We start from the raw sequence: 10997 nt of genomic DNA on the forward strand, positions 1-10997 counted from the left end.
TGCCTGTAGTTATGTCAGAAGTTTCGCCAACGTATACTCTCTTTTGTTCATATTATAGTTCAGGCAGAACTACTCAAAACTTCTGGGTAGCGTTTGGAGAATTATATCGACCTGGGTTTCCCCATCAATTTCTCCTCCAAGGACTTGTATTTCATTCAGATAAGCCATCATTTTGAGGATATGATCCCTTACGGGTGTCCCCTCAGACATGGTGGCTATCATTAACTTTCTCATTGCCTCTTGCCTAGCAGTCCGACTCTGGTGCCTAAAGAATTCTTTGAGATTGTTCATTATATCATAAGTCATTGGTAAATCTTGATGCTGATGTTGCAATACATTTGACATTGAAGCCAAAATGTAACACCGCGTCATTTCATCTGCTTTTACCTATTTCTTATGATACTCAATCTCCTCTGGGGTAGAGTCACCATTAGGTGCTTCAGGGCAAGACTCAGTCAATACAAACTTATAGCTCTCAGCAGTTAAAATAATGTCCAGGTTCCTTTTCCAATCTATATAATTATGACCAATAAGTTTGTTTTCTTTCAGTATAATGGCCAGTGGGTTGAAAGTCATCCTAAGAATCACAAAAATAAACTTTGGTCAAGACTCTAAATTTAGAATAATATAACAATACTATTTTAAATTAACCAATACCTTAAATCACCGTGAATTTTGCATGCTACGATAGTGTGGACGTATACAAAATCAAACATTTGTAAGAGGAGATTTTACCCATTAATTTTATTCTTGTCAACCTAACTTTATGACAAATAAAATTAATAGTTGGTTTTCCTTCGGTCACACAAATAATAGCAGTGACTCCGATATGGGGAGGATACTATTAGACGTGCCTAAGTGTATACCATTACTTAACACTTAGTCCATTAATAAGATTGTACCCCTTCTGATGGGGAAGATCACACACTCTTAATTAATTTCCTATAGTTATCCAAAATGGAAGTTTGATCTAGTGATCCACAAACAAACTCATCCGATATGGAGGAAGGCACTTAGAGCCAACGCGCAAGTTTGTTTGCATCACTTACAAACCAGTAATGGAGACCGTAGAATTTATTAAAATTCCTCTCCCACTTAGTTATTTAAAATTGAGGATTTTAACCTATACTAGCAAACATTACATGCACATAAACATCACAGTAAATAAAAGCAATAAAATTGGAAATTAAATTTTCCAACTATTATGGCATTTTTCCATCACTGTCTTCAGTATGCTCCAACCCTAGCTGCTGCCATCTTTAGCCACCGCCTTCGGGTCGAGTTGTCACATCTATCTTGCTTCTTATTCCACTGCGCCTCTGGTCCTCCAAAAGTACCACGCCTTGCAAGCATCCGATCCACGACAAAAATAGAATTTTACATATATCGATCCTATATTCCATAAAGGAATGTACATGTATTCTAGATCGAACAAAAATAAAATTCTAAAAATAATACAACTCCTGCTGTATTTGATACATACAATCATGCACACAAAATAATGCTCTTGACATGTCCAAGGGTCCAATCACACACAATATCTAAATGTCATAATAGTTGGAGCCTGCAACCACAAAGTTAGCACATCCTACTATTATCTTGCCTAAATTATGTATGGCATGTGCATAATTAATTTGAAAACCAAAATACACAGAGGTAAAGCCTAGCTCTGATACCAATTGTTGGTTAGTTCTAGGAAAACATACCGATTTTACTGTACAAAAATTTTGTACAAGTGTCGAACCATTCCTTAAATAACCTATTGTGTTCTTTAGAAGTTAAATTAGGAATCACAGACGGAACTTAACATCATTGATTCCAAATTTAACTTATCTGTTCTTAATGGTTTAGATTTGAATCGCAAGCGGAACTTAACACTATTGATTCAAATCCACCTAAGTTATTAATTCCATTAAATATTAATTTCCAAAATTGGCTTCCAGGACTGCATGGCGAGGCATATGACCTTCTTGGATATGGGAGCAACCACCACTGCTAAGACAAAGCCTTTTAAGGAAAGCTAATATTTAATTTCCTTAAATAACTCTAGGTTAACCAAAAAGAACAATCGAATCACAAATTCGAAAAACAAAGAAAACATAAACTTGAAAAATAAATTCGAAAAACTAGATCTAATGTCTCTTGTGTTTGGAATTCATACAAAAAGAAATAACTAGCATGATGCGTAAAACAATTGCTAATTATACCTTCTCTTTGTATGCTAATGACCTCGAGATCTTCTATCGTATTCCTCGCCTTGCCTTGGACGTCGTGTGGGCGACGATCTTCCAAGACGAACACCACCCAAAAGCTTTCCTCCTCTTCCTCTAAAATTCGGCCACCACCACCACCAAGGAGAAGAGAGCAAAAGGGAAAAGAAGAGGGAAGAGGGAGGGTCGACCACACCAAAATCTCCAAGCAAGAGAATAAGAATTGTGTCTCATGAGACCTCCTCACCCCTTCTTTTATATTACTTGCCCAAGGCAAATAAGGGAAGAATTTTTACAAAAATTAAAATCTTCCTCATGGTTTTCCTTTTCCCTTTTTATTTTCCTTTTCTTTCCTCTTGATTGAATCAATCACCAAATCATTGGATGATGATTTTAATTTTATTTTAATGTGGCCAGCCACCTTGCTTGGGCACCAAGAAAGGGTGGTCTGCCCCCTTAAAAAGGAAGGAAATATATTTTTTATAAAATTTTACAAGAAGAAAAAATCTTATAAAATTTTATAAGCTCTCTTTCCTAAAGTAGGAGTTAAAAAAGTAAAGTTTTAAAAATTAAAACCATGTTTTAAAATTTTAAAACTTCTCTTATAAAATTTTATTTTTTAACATGGTGATAGAAAATTTAAATTTTAAAACTTCTTTTTCTTTTTTCCCTAAACTATGAGGATGGTTAAAAAAGAAAAGTTTTAAACTCTTTTAAAACATGTGGCCTAATTCAAATAAGGAAAGTTTTTAAATTTAAAATCTCTCTTTTAAAACTTGTAGTTTTCTACAACGAGAAGATTTTAAAATTCAAAACACCCCTCCTTGTTTGAATTATTGTGGCCGACCCCCTCTTGCTTGGGCACCAAGCAAGGGGCCGACCCCTTAAGAGGATATGGTGGTCGACCATTGCTTGGTCACCAAGCAATAGACCAGCCCCCTTCTTGGACACCAAGATGGGCCTTTCTTTGGATGGACTTCAGGCTTTAATGTGGCTACGACAGGGACCTAGAGGAGAAATTAGTTTTGGCCTTCCGATGAGCTTGAGTATCCCGTGTTCGCCCCGAACACACAACTCAAGTTCATCGATAATAACTCATTCCTCTAGAGAGTTATTATCGCACTACCGCACCAATCCTAAATTACATTATGGGATCCTTCTTATCATGAGTGTGTTAGTCTCCCTGTGTTTAAGATAACGAGTGTCCACTAATTAAATAAGTTACTGACAACTCACTTAATTAATATCTAGCTCCAAGAGTAGTATCACTCAACTTTATTGTCATGTCAGACTAAATCCACCTGCAGGGTTTAACATGACAATCCTTATGAGCTCCACTTTGGGGCATTCTCAACCTAGATAACTAAGACACAGATTCCTTCTATAATCAACAATATACACTATAAGTAATATCATTTCCAACTTATCGGACATATTGATTTATCAAGCTAAACCTCACCCTTTAATAAGTCAAAGAAATAAATATTAAATATATATGCTTGTTATTATATTAGGATTAAGAGCACACACTTCCATAATCACTAAGGTTTAGTTCTTTTATTATGTCAGTACAAAAAGAACTTACCTAAAATGGTCCTACTCAATACACTTAGAGTGTACTAGTGTAATTTATTAATCAAGATAAACTAATATTTAATTACACTACGACTATTCCGATGGTTTGTTCCTTTCCATCTTAGTCGTGAGCAACTGTTTATAATTTATAAAGAACCGATAACATGATCTTCTGTGTATGACGCCACACACCATGTTATCTACTTTATAAATTAATTGAACAACTATATTCAACAAATAAATATAGACATTTGACAAACGTGATTTTTTCATTTCAAAAATAAATGTTTACAAAAGCTAGGCTTTTAGTATACACTCTCTAACAACCCTAACCTGCTCTGGCCTCCCCGTGAACATCCGATCACGTTGACCTACTCTGGAACTCTCCATGAGTATTTGATCACCCTTACCTCCTCCAGGGCCTCCCCGCAAGCATCCGATCAACCTGATCTGCTCCGGGCCGACACTCAACTTCGTTCAAGGCTACCCCACATGACATCTGGTTTGGATCATTTCTCTGATATCATTTGTTACAACTAAAGAATATTCACATATCTCCCATAATGACACGATATTGTCTACTTTGGGCCTAGACCTCGTGGTGTTTGCAGTAAAGATTTTCTTTCTAAACCCCAAATAGGCTACGTAAAACCATACCAAAGTTTACAATATACTGCGAAAGACAACATGACTACCTTGCCATTCCCTCTTTGGGAGAAAGACACACTACCAGATTTCGGATGAAGATAGTGGATGCCATGAAAGGAATGATGAAGGTGGTGTCAAGAAGATGGCACCATAGCTAGTTATGCTACTTGTTTACCTTTGGATGTCATGAAAGGATTGATGAAGAAAATGAGGAGGCTCATAAAAGAGTAATGAAATAGAAGTGATAAATGAGAAGGCTCCCTCTACGACACCATCAATTTAATAGGAAAATAGGGGTGATATTCAATTTGGGAATAGAAGGTGTATTATGCGCCCACAATTGCCCTTCTGACAAAGTTAAATTTTGCATATGTTCACGGATGATGGTTTATAATAGGTATAAGTAGTCATGCGGTAATTCATTAAAATATCTCTAATGTTTCAAATGTGTCGCAATTATATATGTAAAGAATTCCAGGAGCTGAATGTGTCCCTGATCTTAAATGTGTCTTAAATATATCCTTCTCATTAACTCCATCATTTATATTTAATGAAATGAGCATGTGCTTCTCACGTGAGTCTGCAACCCTAATTAAAATCCCAATTCTATTCTCTTCAACCTTAATTCCCAAATTGGTGTAACTCTGTCTAAGATTTATTACGTTCAATTGGGCTAATAAGATCTAAAGGGCTAACAAACGAACTAAAAAACATGTCATGATCATCAAAACTAAGCAGGAGAAGAAAGAAGAGGAGTAAATAAGTTTGGAAATGGCAAACCATTTTATTTCAATTTCAATTTTTGATTATTTATTGTATTTTGAAAATAAGTTTGCAAACTTTTGTTACAATTATAGGGCAAGACATATGTTATGTTTGTTGGACGGAACCCTGACATTTATAGCACTTGGGAAGAAACACAAATGCTAGTTAACAAATTTAGCAAAGTTGTACACAAGTCTTTTAAAACTAGTGAGGAAGCAGTAACAACATTTACTACATACAAAGAGAAACAAGCTACTACCTTTACCCTTGTTGAAAAGAAACCTTCAAGCTCAACATTCGCATCAAGCTCAACTGTTGCCTTGAGTTCTAGTAAACCCGACCAATCTGAGATGCTAGCTAAACTTATGGATGCATAGTTAGAGTTAACAAATGAGCATTGTAACCATTGTTTAAATGTTGCAAGGATCTTAGATGAGATACAACAACAATTGAAAGCTCTCGGTGTTAGAGATGATGCTAAGTAGTTTTTTTTGTCTTTTGTAAAAAAGGCTGATGGATGTATTGAGATAAATAAATGTGCTTGTGTTATGTATTCCAAGCTTTTGCTACTTATGTTATGAATGATCTTCAAGCATTCTCCAGATCATCATTGTTTGTTTTGATAAAAGTATGAACAGGAAAGTTGTAAGATGGTAAAATGTATAGGGAAAAAGGACAGAAAATATGCAACAAAAATTCTCATGTGAGAAACACATCCTCATTCCATTAATTATAAATGACGGAGTTAACAAGAATGATATATTTGAGGCACATTTAAAAGGATAAGAGATGCATTCAACCATTGGAATTCTTTAGGGATACAATTGGGACACAGTTGAAATATTAGGGATATTTTAATGAATTACCAAAGTGGTCATTGTATGGACATGATAGATCAATGCAAGAGTAGGTAGCCCACCATTAATTAAGTGATGAGTTGCCATAAATTCATTATTTTCAAAATCAATTGGTTATTCAATTATTAGTGTAATATACCAAAAATATCATAAAGATTTAAATATGATTCAAATGTGGCATAATTAAATTATTGTAAGGCAAAAATATATATATCCATGGATAATTTATCAGGAAATAAGTCTATATGAATTTTTAAAATTTATTGGATTTTTTCTAGATTTTATATGAGACGTTTTAGGTTTTTATAGAGATAAATTGATAGGATTTAAAGCCTGTTTAAAAATATTCTATTTATAGGAGGAGTTGATTGACCTAAAGTTCGGTTTTTATTTATTAAACCCTAAGTTCCATTTCCGTCGTCAACTTCCTTCCCTCCCCACGAGCGCGACGTTGCGTGCTCGATTGACGACATCGCGCGCCGACCACCGGCGCCACTCCTCTACCCACAACCGGTCGACGTTGATGCTTTCTCCTCTCGGCATCCTTCTCCACCCACGTCGCGAACCCACACGCACTCGGTGCTTCTGCCGCGTTCAGGACCGGCGCCACCCAACCATGCACCACAGCGAGTCGATCGCTGCTCCAGCGACCTCCAAAGCCGCCGACACTATCAACAACCCTGGTTGCTCCTGCTAAAGCAACTGACTATCTCCATGGGTCTTTGTCGGGCACGGTCGCGTGCCAACCATTGTGATTTTTCCATAGTAGATTTGTCGTCACCCCACCTCCTCCGCCAGTCGATGTCGTCGCCGACGTCTCTGGCCCTACTGGATTCCTTTCTCCTTCCCCATGCGATAGCGCATCTCTAGATCACCGTCGGCCGCCGCGTTGCTTCACCAAAGGAGTGACCAACAGCATGTGCCGCCATATCACTTGTTGTAAGACAGTAACAAGGAGTCACGACTGCTGCAGTTCGATCACCGACCGAGTGTTACATGTGGTCGATGCTTTGATTAATTAGGTATAACTAATTTCTTTAATTGATTACCTCAATTAATCAGTTAGAGGATTAATTAGTTTAATTAGTTGATTATTTAATTGAAGAATTAATATTGATTAATTAATGGATTAACATAGGAATAAGTCAAAAGGTTGATAAATTGATTTGATTTTTCGTTCCTAGGATTTTTTTAGCACTTAGTTTTGCCTCGTATCCTTTATTTACAGGATTCAAGCTTGAGGCAAATCTGTTGACTTGAAGATGGTTAGGATAATCTACAATGAGGTGGGTAGATCCTTCTTATCTTCTTGATAGCTTTGATTATAGTGTGTGATTATTTACTGCTATATTTTGATGAGATCGTAGATACTTGCTTATCTTAAGTCTATCCTATATCACTCCTGAAATTGATACATTATTGTTTATCCTTATATATTGATCCATTGTTGATAGATATGTAGTTATGTTTAATATTCATGATTATGTTTATGGATATGCATGATATTACAATACCGTATTGTAGGACATTGGATATTATGCTATACCCCTTAGTAGATGACTCTATGTTTATTGTTAGGATGATCATGTTGTAGTATAGGATATCGAACATTTTACTAAACCTTTGTTTATTATTTCATGTTGTAGTATAGGATATTGAGTATCCTAATAGATCTTTATTTTTATTTAGGCCTATAGCTTATGTTCGTGAATTTATATTATAGTGTGATTACATACTTAGGCTCATGCCTATAGATCACTGATATTATAAGTAGTATAGTTGTATACTGGTGTGAGGACATATATATTAGTGAGATTATATTGACCTATACTTGTTGGAAATCACACCCTAGCAGAAAGGTAGTGTACTCCACTAGGCTTTCCCCTTTGAATCAGCCCCTGGGATTATTTGATCTTGATCCCATTGTTTATTATATTTGAGATGATTCCATGGAATTAGTCAAGATATTAATGCTAGGTGACTAGTAACTTGGGGACGTGATTGTCCATTTTTTGCCTATATACTAGTAGGATTATATCGTAATATAGGGTACCGAGTATTCTAGTAGACCCTTACTTGTTATATAGGCTCATGCATATACATTAGTAGAATTATACTATGGTATAGTATTTCAAGGATTCTACTAGACCCTTGGTTGCTATATCCTGTCGACCATTGTCTCTCATTCATGGTTAAGAGAGCCATAAACAACCTTTAGTATATCCTGCCGATCATTCTCTCTCATTCGTGGTTGAGAGAGTCGTTAGCGACCGTTAGTATATCCTGTCTCCCATACATGATTGAGAGAGTCGTCAGTGACCATGGGGATATATCCTTGTCTGCCCATGGGACCATCTGTGGTAGAGCGTTCTCCCACAGACAGTGATTAGTTATTTACCCTATCTGCCCACGAGACCATCTGTGGTAGAGCATTCTCCCGCGGACAGTGACTAGTCATTTATCTTTACTACCCACGGGACCATCAGTGGTAGAGTGTTCTTCTGCAGTCAGTATTGGTTATATGCTTGCTATATGTCGGTCATATATTTGTTTGTGCAGGTTTGGAGGTACTCTCTGTACTCCCGATTTGTTGGTTATACTTAGTTGAGCAAGTTAATGAAGTGCTATATTATTGATTATACTTTTGGTTAGCTGGTGATTATGTTGGGACACCTACGTTGGTTAGTAAGTATTTTACTTAAGACTACATCCTTTGATCTCCTGCCGGTATATTATGCATGCACTATCTTCTTTTACCACTGAGTTGTTATACTCACTACCCTTTACTTTTCCCTTGACTTTCAAGTTAGCTAATAGAGGAGGTGTTGTGTCGCTCAGAGGTCCTGGCTGTCAGTCCTGCTCGAGTTAGGTTTTCGTTGAGTTGCTTTATATTATTATTCCTGTTGTTTATGGCTACAGTTTCTTTCTATATTAGATTTTGAGTATGTTCACATGTACATGCATATATACATGAATTATCATTTTGTGCTTGGTGTTGTTATATTACATCGGTATTTTTATGTTGGCTTGAATTGGTTCGATATCATATTTCCTATATTGTCACTAGGGGGTACCATCCGATTTGGCATACAAGTATACCCTCGGGGCGTGACAATTAGAGTTTAGGGCTTATTAGCTACATCAGTATTAGCTATTACAATGTGTAGCAGCTAATCGATAATAGCTGCTACAATGCGCACCATCTTGACAATACATTTACACCAGTTATACAATAGTTCCAAGTTTTTAGTGTATACAATACATTTACATCAGTTATATAATGGATTTACACCAACCTAACAATTTACAATAGTTTTACAATACATTTACACCAGTTTGATAAAAAATATTGGTAAAAATTGACATCAATTTTATAATAAATTTACACTAACTTTTTAGTAATCCATTTTTTGCTAGTAAAAATTTTATGACTAACATGAAAATTAAATTCTCTTATCCCATCTTATTCAAATATATTAGGTCTTTGATACATTAAACTCTTAGCGTACCACATAATAAAAATGCACAATCTAACCTGAAAGATATAGGTTCTTTTGGATTGTTAATAATCTAATTGGAAACAAGAAAATAGAGATGCAACTAAAAAATGGATAAACATATATTTACAATTTTACTTGTGTTGCACCCGAGATTGTAGATACGTCAAATTCTCTCGATGTTAATGATTGTAGTCCTAGATACCAAATATCATAGTAACATTCATGTATATTTTTAAAAAGTTTGTCTGCATATGAATGAAGTTTATAGCAATACACACTAAAAGCTTATTTATATACAATTCTTCAACATGACAAGTACTTACAAAACTATGAAACTTAGAAGTGTATAGTTTTGAGGTTCAAAGGAAGTTATAATACATATATTAAGCTTCTTGCAAGTTAATAATCAATAGGTACCAATGATCATCTGAGTTATTTAAAAGACAGAATATATATCTTATTGGCTTGTCATTGTCAATGTTTGATGATAGACTAAATGCTTAATATGATATTATTCCAAACAAATCATGTATAAAGAGACAAACATTGTAAGAGGAATATATGGAAAAAAAGTCGATAATAGCAATTGGTGTTATATTTGCAACAAAATCAATAGCACAAAATATAGATAGCCAATATGGTATGCCAGATGCTTTGGCTTCCTCTATAATGATTGTAAAATATGCATTTATACAATTATCATATGAGTATGGTTCAATAAAAAATAGTCATTAAAGATTCCATATTCAATATGAATGTTCCATTGAACCATATTGGCTTTATCGTAGTCCTACATAAACAAAAAATAAAATAAAATATATCCATAAATTATGTTTTATAACACTAGAGCTATTGCTATAATTGCTACAATTGTAGCAGCTATGGGAATTACATATGTTATATCAACTTCTAGTTATGCGTTGTTGAATTTATTCAACATTATGAAATGTATGTTTGACAATACAATAAGAATCTAATTCCAATGTAATTCGTCCTTGTGTTCACAATACAATTATTAAAATTATTCATCATATCTTTGCATTAGAATAAGCATGTAACTTAAGTATCACTTGACTCACTTTAGTTGACTCAATTTCAATAATATCTCATCCACTATATCATCTTTATTTTTCTTAAAATATGACTTCGTTTGTTGAACAAATACATAGACAAAAATTTTCTCCATGAGTGATTAAATGTCATATAGGAATAAAAGACAAAACAATTAACCAACCTAAATCGTACCTTCATGATTTTAGATTTCTATTTGACAAGTGCATGTGAGAGTCTAGATGATGAAGATGTGGCAGCTACTTCCATAGGTGAGATAGGGGATTCTTGAACTTTAATAGGTTGCTCAATAATTTTCTCTCCTTTGGGGATCTTTGTCTCATGCTCATATTAGACATTTACCTTTTTATATCTCCTGGGCATAGATACTC

The sequence above is a fragment of the Zingiber officinale genome, chromosome 2B (genome assembly GCF_018446385.1).
Source record: "Zingiber officinale cultivar Zhangliang chromosome 2B, Zo_v1.1, whole genome shotgun sequence".
Taxonomy (NCBI): domain Eukaryota; kingdom Viridiplantae; phylum Streptophyta; class Magnoliopsida; order Zingiberales; family Zingiberaceae; genus Zingiber; species Zingiber officinale.